Here is a 13,571-nt window from a genome sequence, read left to right as displayed (position 1 = left end):
GCAGGAGTGGGCCCTGAGATTATATGTTTGTAACTAGCTTCTATGTGATGCTTTTGCTTCTGGTCTTTAGACAGCATCTGAGTAACAGGGTTCTAAGCTATTCTGAAAGATGTAAGATAAAACATTCGTCACATGTACACAGAACCAAAGTGAATGCTACCCCACTGAAGGCAATCCCCTTCCACATAAAGTAAAGGTAAAGTGGACAAAGGAATCATCTGAGGTGAATCATTCCATAATCCACAGGACTGCCCCCATTAAATAAATTGAGATGTGAAAAGCAGCAATTAATTGTCCAACACTTCTGTGGCCATTACTATTGATCAGGGTATGATATCATTCCTGCCAGAAGGTGACCCAAATGCAGTTGCTTGGAAATACCATTGGCTGCCTGCCTTACTTTATATCCCATTAATATATTTCCTTCAGGTCCCCAGACAAGCCTGCCACTCTGGGATGAAAAAGTTCCTCTTGGGTCAGCTATCAGGAGGCAGAAAATCCCAACTGGAATAAGATCCAACCAAACTCAGTTGCTTCGTGGGATTTATTCAGCTCAAGGAGCGTTGAGCTGCAATCACCAACTTGGATTGGGAAAGTGTGTAGATTAGTATCTCAGATCACAAGCTTAGTCCTGCAAACTGTATTCTTCTTCTTTTTCCTTTTAAATCTATTTAATCTCCATGTGGCATGCCCTTTCTACCGCAGTATTATTCTTCTTTTTCCTTTTAAATCTATTTAATCTCCATGCGGCGTGCCCATTCTACCGAATGGGAGGAACTGATCCCCAGTCACATTTGCCCCTAAATTTCCTATTCAGGGTTGCACTGGAATCCAGAAATTAACTGTCATCTCTATCTCCATGGAGTCTCAACAAACATCTTGCCTGTGCAAGCCACACTGGTCTGAAGAATTAGAGTCCTGACTCTCTAGAGCACAGAAAATATCTAATATCTAGGGTCTCACTTCCTTAGTCACCCTATACCCCATCTCCTCTGACTTACGTCCGACTCCTTGGAGTCATAGCAAAGAGGTAACTTGTGGTCAGCTCAGTCAGATGCACATCACACCTTCTTGTCTTCGTTGAGAGTGGAGTTAAGACACTGAATGTTTCCCTACTGGCTGTTATTATTTCTTCATTGGGTTTAATCTTTTATACAAGAGTCTGAAACACTGTTCGACTTCCGGCTATGTTCTGCTTTCTCTAGGGCAAATATCCTTGAGGCCAGAAGCACAGAACATTCTGGCAGCCTTTTTTATTTTATTTTTTTCTGGCAGCCTCTTTAAAATAGAATAGAGTGGAACAGAAAATAGAAGGAGAATCAAGTCTGGTTAATAGTTAGCAAAAGTATTCTATCATTCTGGTGGTGTGAGGGGGCAGAAAATAAACATGATAAGTCAGTATATGTATGTGTGTATATATACATATGAATATATATATATATATATAGAGAGAGAGAGAGAGAGAGAGAGACAGAGAGACAGAGAGACAGAGAGTTAAAATTACATAGCGTTACTATGGTGATAAGTGGTAAAGAGAAAAACATAAACTAGGGAAAGTGGAAAGAAATTTTCAGGTGGAAAAGAAGGTCCTCAAATTTTATACAGACTGGCTGCCAAAGGCCTCAGTGAGGTGCCATTTGAGTGAAACCCTGAAAAGCCTGAGCAGCTAATCACGCAGACATGTGGTGTAAGAGTATTTCAAGCAGTGGGAACAGCAAGAGCAAAGACACCTGACCCAGAAAGGCAAAAAATAGAGAAGGGAGAATATTTACATGAAATCCAGCAAGCAAAGGGATCACATGTTTAACATCCAAACAGCTCCCATAAATCAGTAAGATGCTGATACATGAGTAAAGATTAGGAACAAACCTCAAAAGAGTAAATTTAAGCCACAAAACATAGAAAAATCATGTATATATTCCCACCAATTAGTAATCAAATAAATACAGACTAGACTAAGGTAGCATTTAAACTGCTCTATTTCAATGAAAACAAAAAATGTTAACGTTATAATAGTGATGCTGGCAAGAATTCAGAGAAATAAATGCCTTAATGTTTTGACAACAGAAGTGTAAATTGGTATATTTCCTTGGAAAATTAATTTGGGAAATGTCTCCCTGAGCCAAATTATCACGAGCAGCCATTGTACCTCAGAAAATCTATCCAAGAGTGTCGCCCAAATTTGGAAAAATACATGCATGGATATATTCACAAGAACGATTAGTGTTATCAGAGCAAATTAAATGTTCAGCAGCGTGATATGTGATTGGTAATTGTGGCATGTTCTCTCAATGTAGTAATATGTAACTATCAAAACCGATAATTCAAAGTGACGTAGTAACATGGTGACATGACAGATGGTTGCGAACATGTTAAATGGGGGTGAGCGGAGTCAGTATATAGCGTTATACGTGTATCTTGACTGTAGTTTAAGAAATAGTTAAGAAACTATTTTCATGTGTGTGCATGTTCCTGTGTTTATATGTGTTTTATTCTTCCTCCGTGTGAAAGGAATTATGGCTTCTCTACAAGTCAGAGTTGTTTAGAAAAACTATGTAGATAGACAGATACATACATACGTACACATATAAACACACAGAGAGAGGAGAGAGAGAGATGTATTGGCTTGCATGACTGGAGGCTTGGCAAGTCTAAAATCTGCAGGGCAGACTGGCAGGCTAGAAATCCAGGGAAGAGTCTCAGTTTGAATCCAAAGGCAGTCGGCTTGTAGAATTCCCTCTTCTTCTAGAAACATCTGTCTTTTTCTATTAAGCCCCTCAACTAATTGGCTATTAAGCTCCTCAACTGATTGGACTAGGCCCACCACATAATGGAGGGTAATATGCTTTGCTCAAAGTCTACCGATTTAAATGTGAATATCATCTAAAAATACCTTCACAGAAATGTCTAGAATAATGTTTGATTAAATATCTGGGCACGGTGACCTAGCCCAGTTGACACATAAAATTAACCATCACAGTCTGCAATAGCTTCAGGTACACATAATTCTTTAAGTCCATAATGCTAGAAAACAAAAACAAACACCTCTTCCTTGATGGTTCCAGCAAAATCCAAGGGAAGGCTAGGCTGGCTTAGAGAAGTTACCAATCCCTGAACCAATCCCAGTGGGGAGAGGTCTGGGTACTGTGATTGGAGAAGCCCAGATCACTGTGGACAGAAGAGGCAGCTCTATATATGAAATGTATTTTTTGGAGAAAAATGATACAAGAAGTAGGAAGACAAGGTAGTCATGTTGAGGAGACAGGACTTCTGACTCCAGTTTACTGCAGATATCCTAGCCAACCTGCACAGAGTTTTCATTATGGCATTAATATCTTCTCTTTATAATCACTTATTTTCCAAGTACAAACTTTTCCTTGTTCAAAAGAATAAAGGGGGTGATAATAAACTTCTGTCTGCCCTTGGTCATACTACAACTGCAGAATTGTTTCTAGGTATGAAAACCCCAGTTATCAAAAAGAAAACAAAACAAAACACTAATAAATTGACATCTATTTAAGTGGTAAAAGATTTTAAAACCATTTCAAAAGGGTAAGGGCAAAAGGTCAGAGTCTTGTTAGATTAGAAAACAGACATGTCTTGATGTGTTTGGGGCTGACAGTAATCCCAGAGATTATTGGGTGGGGTGGGGCTTCCTCTAGGTAGGTTAATGGATGGGAGTAAAGTAATAAAATTATTCTCTGTGAAGTACATCTGACTGAAGACTATGGAATTTATGTCTTTGGAAAACAACAAGCCCCTCATTACTGGGAGTATTTAAAGAGATGATGCAGAATACTGGTGAGGAGTCTTGCTTACACATATTGTCAGAATTAGGACAGAACCTAAGGGTCCTGTATTTTTTTTTCCAGTTCTAAATACTCTTACCAAACCCAGGAATGTTAGGGTTGGGTGGGGATATTACAGGGGTAGTACAGGGGTATTACAAGGCCTAAATGCCTGCATTCCTCAATGTAAAGATGAGTATTTCTACACAGCCCCATTTTAAGAAAATCCAGCTTTTTTCTTCCTCTGCAAAAAAAGAGCCCTGTGGAACCTTAATATCAAAATAATTAATGCTTTGCTTTTTTGTTTTTCTTACAGAAGGTATTTGAATATCCAAACTTGCATTTTCAGAAGGCATTGTTCATTTTGACAAATTGCCAAAAAAAGAGACATTTGAAAGCCAATTTCAAATTGTTTTTCCATAAGGCCTGGACCCATAGCTGTTCGATGACTTCATCTCCCCTTGATTTATGGGCAGAAGTGAGTTGGTGGTGTTGTCCAACTAAATGATGGTTTCTCATGGACTTAATTCTCACATATTCTTTAAAAATGTGTACCTTTAAGTCTTGACATTTGTTAAATGCTAAAATCATATCACTCGTTTACAACGAGAGCTTCTGAGGCAAATAAGAAATTCAAGACACCAGAAACAAAAATCTATCTGCAGAAGCATATAAAAAAATGTTAAGCAACAATTTGGTAAGAAAGGACCTACCAGTTTAAAAGTTTCTGCTTTTATAGGTCAAAATAGCCAAATATTGGAAATTACAATATAAAAATAATTAGGAGGAAGAGGTGGGGGAGGAAGAGGAGAAAAAGACAATGAAGAAGAAAAAAATGGGAAGAAAAACAATAAAGTTAAATGTTAATTAAATAATGAATTAAATGATAAATATTTTCAAATATGCAAATTAAAAATATAAGCAACAATAATGACCAGGATCTCAATTGTAACAAAAACATCCATATGCAGAAAAAAGACCCTTAGCCTGTCCTTCACACCTTGTACAGAAATTAACTCAAAATGGTTAACAGACCTCAATGTTAAAATGCAAAAGTACAAAGTGTCAAGAAGAAACTAGAGGAAAAAATACTTGAGACCTTGGGTTAGACAAAGATCGTTTAGCCCAATCCATAAAGTAAAAACTGGATAAGTTTTACTTCATCAAAATTAAGAACTTCTGCTCTCAAGGAAAGGACAAGTCACAGACTGGTAAAAACATACTCACATTCACATATTTTGTTAAAGGACTTGTGTTTAGAAAACTTACATCTCTCTCTTTTTTTTAAACCTTTTTTTTTTGATGTTTATTTTTGAGAGAAAGAGAGAGAGAGACTGCGTGCGCAAACAGGGGAGGGGCAGAGAGAGAGGGAGACAGAATCTGAAGCAAGCTCCAGGCTCTGAGCTGTCAGCACAGAGCCGGATGCGGGGCTTGAACCCACAGACTGCGAAACCATGACTGAGCCAAAGTCAGACACTTAACTGACTGAGCCACCCAGCCACCCCTTAAACATCTCTTAAAATTCAGTTACTGTAAAACAATCAGATTTTCACAATGAATAAAAGATCTGAACAGATACTTCACTAAAGAAGGTGTATAGGTGAAAAAGAAACACATCCAAGATGCTTAATAGAATTAGTCATTAGAGAAACACAAATGGAAACCACAATGAAAACCACTACTGAACACATATAAGAACAGGTGACATAAACAAACACACAAAAACAGCAAAATACCAAGTGTTGGTGAGAACATGGGCCAACTGGAATTCTCCTACATTGCTGGTTATGTGCAAAATAGTACAACTGATTTGGAAAAACTTCAAGCACTTTCTCATTGTTAGACATCCCCACCCAGAAGCATTTAAACAAGTGAAACAAAACGTATGTTCACAGGAAACCCTATGTGCAAATCTCTACAGTGGCTTTATTCATAATCACTAAAAACTGGGAAGAGCTTAAAATGTCCATAAACTGGGGAATCAATAAATAAACTGCGGTACATCCAATGGAATGAGAACGAACTACTGATACACTTAACAACGTGGATGAATTTCCAAAGCATTTGTGCTCAGTGAAAGAAGCCAGCCTCAAAAGGCTACATTCTGAACATTTCCATTTATATAACATTTTTGCAAAGGCAAAACTATGGGGACAGTCAGCAGACCAGTGTTTGTCAGTGGTTGGAGGCTGGGGGAGAACATGACTACAAAGAGGGAGGGGGGGATTTTCTTCTATGTCTTAATTATGGTGGTGGTCACATGACTGTAGTTATCAAGCCTCGCAGAACTGTGCGCTTAAAAGTGTGAATTTTATTGTATATCTTACACCTCAAAGATAAATGGGGGGAAAAAAAGAGTATCAGGTTACAAAACTTGTTGGCCTTAGTAAACAAGAGCATTTCTACCCTGTGCCACCCTCCTGGTCCAGATCCGGTACCCCGGAAGTTGGAGACCCAGCCACTTGACATACCTATGTGTACTTAACATAGGGCAGGCCTCCTGTCAATGTCAGGCAGCTTCTCAAGCTGCCAGCATGGATTCCTCAACTCCCATTAATCCCATTAAGAACAAGCCGATGACTTTAATTTGGATTCCTGATTGAACTATAAAGTGTACTCCATCTGCTTCTTAGACTAAGCCACAGACAGGCCAACACTTCCCAGAGAGGAATTCGCTTAAATGCTCAAACTGGGGACATGGGCGACTGAAGAGGCAGGTACCAAACCTTTCGTGAGCCAGGGAGGTCCCCTTCAGGCCAAGCATGAGATGGAAGGTTTTCCTGATAAATCCATCTGTCACTCAGGCCCATCTGGCATTTGTGTGTGCGTTGGGGAGAGAGGGGGGGCGTTGCAGAAAGGTAAGTGCATACGTTAATATGACTGATAAAAGTCTATTTCCGTTGTCCCTTTGGGCAGTTTCTCTCCAGACTAACAGGCTTGTCCCAAACAGTCTTTGTTGAAGGACAGTTCCTGATGTGGACAGAAAAGGGGTGTTTTCAGGGCGCCTATGTGGTTCATTCGGTTAAGTGTCTGACTCTGGCTCAGGTCATATTCTCACAGTTTGTGGGTTTGAGCCCCGCTTGGGCTCTGTGCTGACAGCTCAAAGCCTGGAGCCTGCTTTGGATTCTGTGACTCCTTCTCTCTTTGCCCTTCCCCTACTCTTTCTTTCCTTCTCCCTCTCAAAAATGAACAGTAAATAAATTTTTTAAGAAAAGAAAGGGGTGTTTTCCAACTGATAGCTGTGCTCTCACATCTCAGTTGCTATTTTTCTTAAAAACAACAACACAACAAAGAAACAAACAAAAACATTGTTTTAGTAGGGCTGGGGACTTTGCTTTGTGACCAAAGCAAAACTTTTAGAACCTTACGAATACTGAACAATTCTAGGGGGAAAGGATGCACTAAACTCTCAAGTCCAGAAGGCTGTGTGATGAAACAAATTATCAGGCTGCTTATCCTGGCTACACTGATTCTGTCTTCTTTGCTTCTCTGTTTCTTTACTTCATCCACCCTCCAAGGCAGAGCCTGCATGGTTGAGCTGGTTGTTAGGGCTGTTGAGGTCCAAAGTAAGGAGGTGAGTGAGAAACAGAATACAAATGAGGCTCTTGGGATGGGACCAGGGGAAACATTGTTCAGGGAGAGGAAGAGAGGTGATGGAGTAGTTACACTGTGTAAAGAAAATGGACAGAAGAGAAAGTAGTACTTTAAGCTTCAAATCTGTGATTGACATTCAAGATACAGCAGGAAAAAAAATCTGAGTTGGTTTGCAATTAGTTTGGGTTACTCAATTTTTGTTGCTTTCAATTCTTTTTCTTGTTCTGCTCTCAATTTTAACAGTTCTCTGAGCTTTGGTCGCAACTATGATGGACTTTTTGCCTTAGACCTGGTGCCTTAGACCCATTTCTCACTCTTAACATAATTCGTCATTGCAATATTGATTGTACCTTAGAAATGTTTCTTGCTTCTTCTCCATACAATTGCCATCATTGTTTTATGTGAAGAAATGTTTGAAACAGGCTCCTCAACCATCTCTCTGTCTCTAGTCTGTCCTCATTAATCCTTTCCCCACAAGAGTGCACACACAAAAAAAAAAAAAAAAAATCTTTCTAGAGTGCAAATCTGATTATGATTGCCCATTGCTTAAAAGTCTACATAGCTTATGGAATGAGATAGAAAGCAACCTCTGGCAAGGTATTTGAAAGATTTGCTGTGATTTCAACCTAACTTCTTCTATCCTCATCTCCCACCAGGCGGCAAGAAACGCTGATCTACCAGAAGTCCTCAAATCAGACCAGGCTCCATTTATTGCAACTCACTGTCTTTGGGCATGCAGATCCCTTTGCTTGGAATGTTTTCTCTGTCCACCTAATCCTACAAGTTTTGCTCCTCTTTCCTTCACACTTCAAAGCATCATCTCTTTTCTGGAATCTCTTCGTACTTGTTTGGCATTCTAAGTTTCTGACCACCCTCTCTTCCACAACATAAATATAAGAGGACATTGACCTAAGTTAATATTAGAAAAATATCTCCTAAAATGAGCATTATCATATGGAATACATAAGCTTCTCTTTGTCTCAAATCCCTGATTCAGAATAACATCTTAGTGATAAGACAAGGCCATTTAAAAGATCCGCTTGAGTTTTTTTTATCAACTCTTTCCAAAAACAATAGGTCCTTATCCCCACCCCAGTGAATTATATAGCCACCTTGGAATGACACCAGTGCAAATTATAACCTACGTTTTTAGACAAATGTATTAAAATATAATTTACATATCATAAGATACACATTTGAAGTGTACAACTCAATTATTTTTAATATATTGACAGGGTTATGTGATGAGAAGAATAATCTAAATTTAGGACATTTTCAGCCCCCTTGAAAGCAACATTGTATTCATTAGAAGTCACAATCCATTGCCCACAGCCCTACCCCAGCTCTTGCTACGAATCAACTTACTGCCTCCATGGATTGTCCTATCCTGAACATTTCTTATAAGTTAACTCATAAAATATATGGTCTTATGTTACTATCTCTTACATGTCTCATATTTTTTCCATTAGAAAATGTATTGTAGCAATATATTGTGTCTTGTATGTCTTGTAATTTTTGGTTGAAAATTAGACAGTTTAAATAATATGCTGTATCACTTATACTTCCCCAGGGAGTTTTTGTGGTTGTTCACTTGCTTGGTCGTGAATTTGATTTGTGACTTGGCTGACTACTTCCATAAAGTCTTTTTCCCCAGTAGTGTGTTGCTTCCAATATCTTGCTCAGATGATCCCCTACCCCTGCCTTTTTTTTTTAGTCTTTAGACTAGTTGCTAGTGCTTGCCCCTGGGTCAGCATGAACGATATATTGATCAAACGTTGTGGATAAGTCTCCTGGGCCAGTTATATTTTTACTCTTTACCACTGTATGTGTGTATGGCTTGGGGGCAGCTATCAGAGTTTATGGTGTTTATGGCATTTTGCCCCATATTCAACCAGGGACTGTTAGATGGGAGATTCCCTCTCTGATCTCTCCTGAAAAGGTACATTCCTGGGCATTCACAGTCTTCCAGACTAACAAGGATGAGAATGATTTCATTTGTAAGCCTGGTCACCTTGGAGTTGCCACTGCATCAAAGTAGCCAGCATTTGGTCAGAGGTTATGTTTAAGCCTCATGTGCCAGAGAGGCTTCTGCTTTGTGTTAAGGCGTCAGTGCATGGGTTGAAAAATTCTTTAAAGTTCATTCCTTCTTGCTCCTGATCAGGTTTAGCCTAGTACATGTGCATAGTCTTCCAGAATTGACGATGAGCTTCCGTTCTGTAGGTTTCCTTGGTTCTCTCTATTAAACTTCTGACAGCTCTGCCATTTTGCTTCTATCATGGAGCTACCAGCCATCTTCAAATTGTTTTCCACCAACATCTCTTTTGTTTTCCACAACACTTATTGTCTTAGTCCTTTTGGGTTGCTATAACAAAATACAACAGACTAGATAGCCTATAAACAATAAATATTTATTTCTCACAGTTCTGGAGGCTAGAAGTCTGATTCTGGGACCCAGCATGGTTGGGTAAGGACCCTCTTCCTAGTTCACAGCCAGTGCTCTCTCACTGTGTCTCCACAAGGTGGAAGGGGCTAGATATCTCTCTGGATCTCTGTAAGGAGGCACTAATCACATTCCAGAGGGCTCCACCCTTATGAGTTAGGTAACACCTCCCCCTTCCCCCTGCCTCACCACACACACACACACAAAGTTCCCATGAACTAATGACATCACATTTAGGGGCTAGGATTTCAGCATATGAATTTGGGGGAGATACAAACATTCAGGCCATAGCACCCATAGGCAAGGAAGCAGAGTGTGGGGTTCTTGTCCTTATTATCTGCCATCCCTTAGGGCACTGCACAGGAAGTAGGGATGGGAACCACTTTTCCCAGAGTGATACCAATGCTACAATTGTGAGCACTGCAGGGAAATGAAATCCCATGGTATTCTTAACTTGCCTCTCCCATCACGGAACTCCCTCTCTAGGACTGCACTGGGGTAGAGGTGATGGGGAGTAGTTGATGGAGGGTGGAGTGGACAGGAAACGTTCTTGACCCATCCCACCTGAAATAAAGCTTCCCCCAAGGTGTAAAGGATAGGTAGAGGAAAGGGCTTTCTGCCTCTCAGGCACTATTAACTGGAGCAGAGCACAAAGCCTTTGTAACATGGGGTTGGGGATTAAAACCACAAGCAGCCTACCCCTCCCAGGTGGCCTGGTAATGCTACACTGTGAACTGGGGAAAAGACTATCATCCTGGGGCATCTGTCCAGAGTAGAGCACCCAGGACAGAGTTTCTATAAGATGGGGCTAGGAGGAAAGGAAGCAAGTCCTGGCTCAAATACCACAGACTTGCTTTTTGTGTTGAAATTTAGTACATTTTCTTGAATACATATTTCTTCATTTGAGTATGTCCTTAGAACAATTTTTAGACACTTTAAATGATTGTTTTTCTTTTTTTAAAAAAATAATTTCCACCAATTAATTTGTTCTTTTGCTAGAGAGTGAATCCACTGAAATACTTACTCCACCATTTTAGAAGTCCTGGAATCAGGTTCTTTCCATAATAAGTGTGTAATGCACCTAACTGGGGAATAAGTGAATGCTTTTGTCCATTTTGTACATGCATGATCTCCACTTGCTTACCTTATCACTTTGATTTCATCTACATAAACTTCTATGTCTTAAGCTTGGATTCCAAATTCAACCCTCTCCCAACACACTCGCTTTTCATTTATCTTTGTTCTTTCCATGAACATATAGTTGAGAGTGTTTATTGAGTTCTTTCAAATCCTTGGCTTTACTTCTCTGTAGCAGATTTTTGTTAAAGTAGACTCCACGCCCAGCACAGAGCCCAATGTGAGGCTTAAACTCATGACCCTGAGATCAAGACTTGAGCTGAGATCAAGAATGGGATGTTCAATCAACTGAGCTACCCAGGTGCCCCTCTCTGTAGCAGATTTTTATGTGCTTAGCATATGTAAGGGGTTTGATAAATGTTAGTTTCCTTCCTTCTTCCCTCCCTTGCTTCCTTCCTTCTCTCCTTCTTCTGCATCTCTTATCTTCTATACTTTAGATTTAGGTGCTAACCAAACTTGTCTTATCTCTCTTGCTAGACTATTTGATCTCTGAGGGTAAGGGCACCCATTTTTCTTTCTCTGGATTTCCCATGGACGTGTCACTATACTTTTCAAGTGTCAGGCACTCAGTACATGTCTACTTATTGATAAATTATACAAAGTGAAGGTGTCCATGCTGGAGTTCTTCCAGAGAGGGAGAAGAGAGAAAGTGGCAAGAAAGGGGCCAGAATGAGATTATGTATGTTTTAGCAGAAGATCCAACTGTGGAGGCAGCTACTGGGCAATCTGACTTAGTTAACTGAACTAAATTCCATGCTTGATGATCAGAGGTACATGAGAGGTGGAGGCGGGAAGACTAATAACAATAAGTATATAGTCATAAAATGTGGGAATATTGCATTGGCATTGTTAAACACAGATTGTAGGAGTTTATGGAAATCTTGCTGCAAAACTTTCTGTGGTAGCAGAGATGCTTGCAGTATAATGTGCAAAGACATTTCATTTTTTCAAGTTTATTTATTTATTTTGAGAGAGAGAGATCGAGCAGGGGAGGGGCACAGAGAGAGAGGGAGAGAGAGAACCCCAAGCAGGCTCTGCACGGTCAGCATGGAGTCTGACATGGGGTTTGATCTCAGGAACATGTAAGATCATGACCTGAGCTGTAACCAAGAGTCCATGAGTTAGACACTTAACCGATGGAGCCACCCAGGCAGCCCTGCAAAGACCTTTCAAAAAGAGCTGGTGTTTGCACTTGTGGGAAACCAATCCATGGGGTGTTCCAAGAAAGAGGGGCAAATTAGGAGTAACAGCTGGATCAGAACAAAGTTTGCATTGAAAAACTTGGGATTATCTCTTTAGTACAATGCTACAATCAGAATCACCAGACATGTTACAGAAATAGGTATGTTTATTATATATTAAAATAGCCAGACTCTCTGTGGGTGGCCTGGATGGAAATGACCCTGACCAGGAAGGGAGGGAGGTAGCTTTGGCGTCTGATGTTGCATGTGTGTGTGGGCTGAAAAGACTCAAGCATATGTAAAATTTATGGGGACCTGCTCTGATAACAAAGGAGAGTAAACGGAGACATCTGGGCTGTGTGCGTCTATGCACAAAACATTGCCCTGACAAAGAGGAAGATAAACTTTTTGATGAAAAGGTACTTTTACAAATTTACTGCAAATATTATACATTAAAAAAATAATGCTTGTCCACTCAAAGCACTTTGAATTTCAGGAAAGTGAAACAAACGAGTGAAAACAATCCACACAGAATCTGGCTGTCAACATTTCTGCACCTTTTCCTTTCCCCCACCCTACTTCTTTCTGCTTTTAGACTATTTCATATGCAAGTTTTACATGGTCATGATCATATTCTGTGCACACTTCTCCACCTTGCATCTTTCTGTTAACAATACATCATATGTATTTTTTATGTTACCTATTTTCCATAAGCAGCATTTTAATGGCTGCGTAACAGTCCATCATATGAATGTGTTATCATTTAATAATTTCTTTCATTATCTATTTAGTTTTTTTATTATTGTATCAACAGGATGGGAAACTGGTATGATAAACATATTTCTGCAAATATATTTATGCATATTTATTTTCCCCTATGTCTTAGGTTATTTCATTTGGATGGATTTCTAGAAGTGGAATTCCTGGCTCATAATAACCCTGTATGAACATTTTTAAGACTCTTGATCCATTAATGCCAAATTGGTTTGCAAGACTTCCGCATCAATTTACATTTCCATGCAGTGTATGGGAGTTCTTAGAAAGATAAATATTAAGACACAGAGAGAGTATGCCAGAGTCTCTAGGTAAGAATTAATGCAATGAGCTGCTGGGTATCACCCAAGAGATGAAAAGGAATAAAATCACATCAATGATGTACAAATGGAGAATATTCCTGGAATGCACTTCAGTAATAAAGGATGCTTGTTCTCAGATAACCACCTTTATTCAAGGGCCAACTTCTAGGATACCTCCATGACACATCCCCACATTACTTCAGTCAAAATGGTTACTCGTTTCCTCATGGATATTCCTTCAGGAATTTTTTTCTGACCCCTCTAATTGACATTAGCTCTACCCACAGCACCTACTCAAGTCCAGGCTCATCACAGGTATGCATACAGTGTTCGCTGAATTTAATTTGTATGTTCA

General features: G+C 39.6%; 1 protein-coding gene across 3 annotated transcripts in view; it reads left to right on the top strand.

The window, feature by feature from the left end:
* Positions 1 to 13,301, top strand: part of CDH11 (cadherin 11) — a 176,381-nt gene extending 163,080 nt beyond the window's left edge. Inside the window, exons 15-16 of one of the 3 annotated variants that reach the window (XR_006211757.1) lie at positions 4,105 to 4,266; positions 13,027 to 13,301. The gene's annotated coding sequence lies outside the window, so the exon portion shown is untranslated. Of the gene's footprint in view, positions 1 to 429; positions 500 to 4,104; positions 4,267 to 13,026 lie in introns of those variants that run through there. The other 2 variants (XR_006211756.1, XR_006211761.1) reach the window with 2 other exon arrangements.
* The last annotated feature ends 270 nt before the right edge of the window (positions 13,302 to 13,571 follow it).

The sequence above is a fragment of the Panthera tigris genome, chromosome E2 (genome assembly GCF_018350195.1).
Source record: "Panthera tigris isolate Pti1 chromosome E2, P.tigris_Pti1_mat1.1, whole genome shotgun sequence".
NCBI classification, from domain to species: domain Eukaryota; kingdom Metazoa; phylum Chordata; class Mammalia; order Carnivora; family Felidae; genus Panthera; species Panthera tigris.
This window is presented reverse-complemented; position numbering and strand designations above follow the sequence as displayed.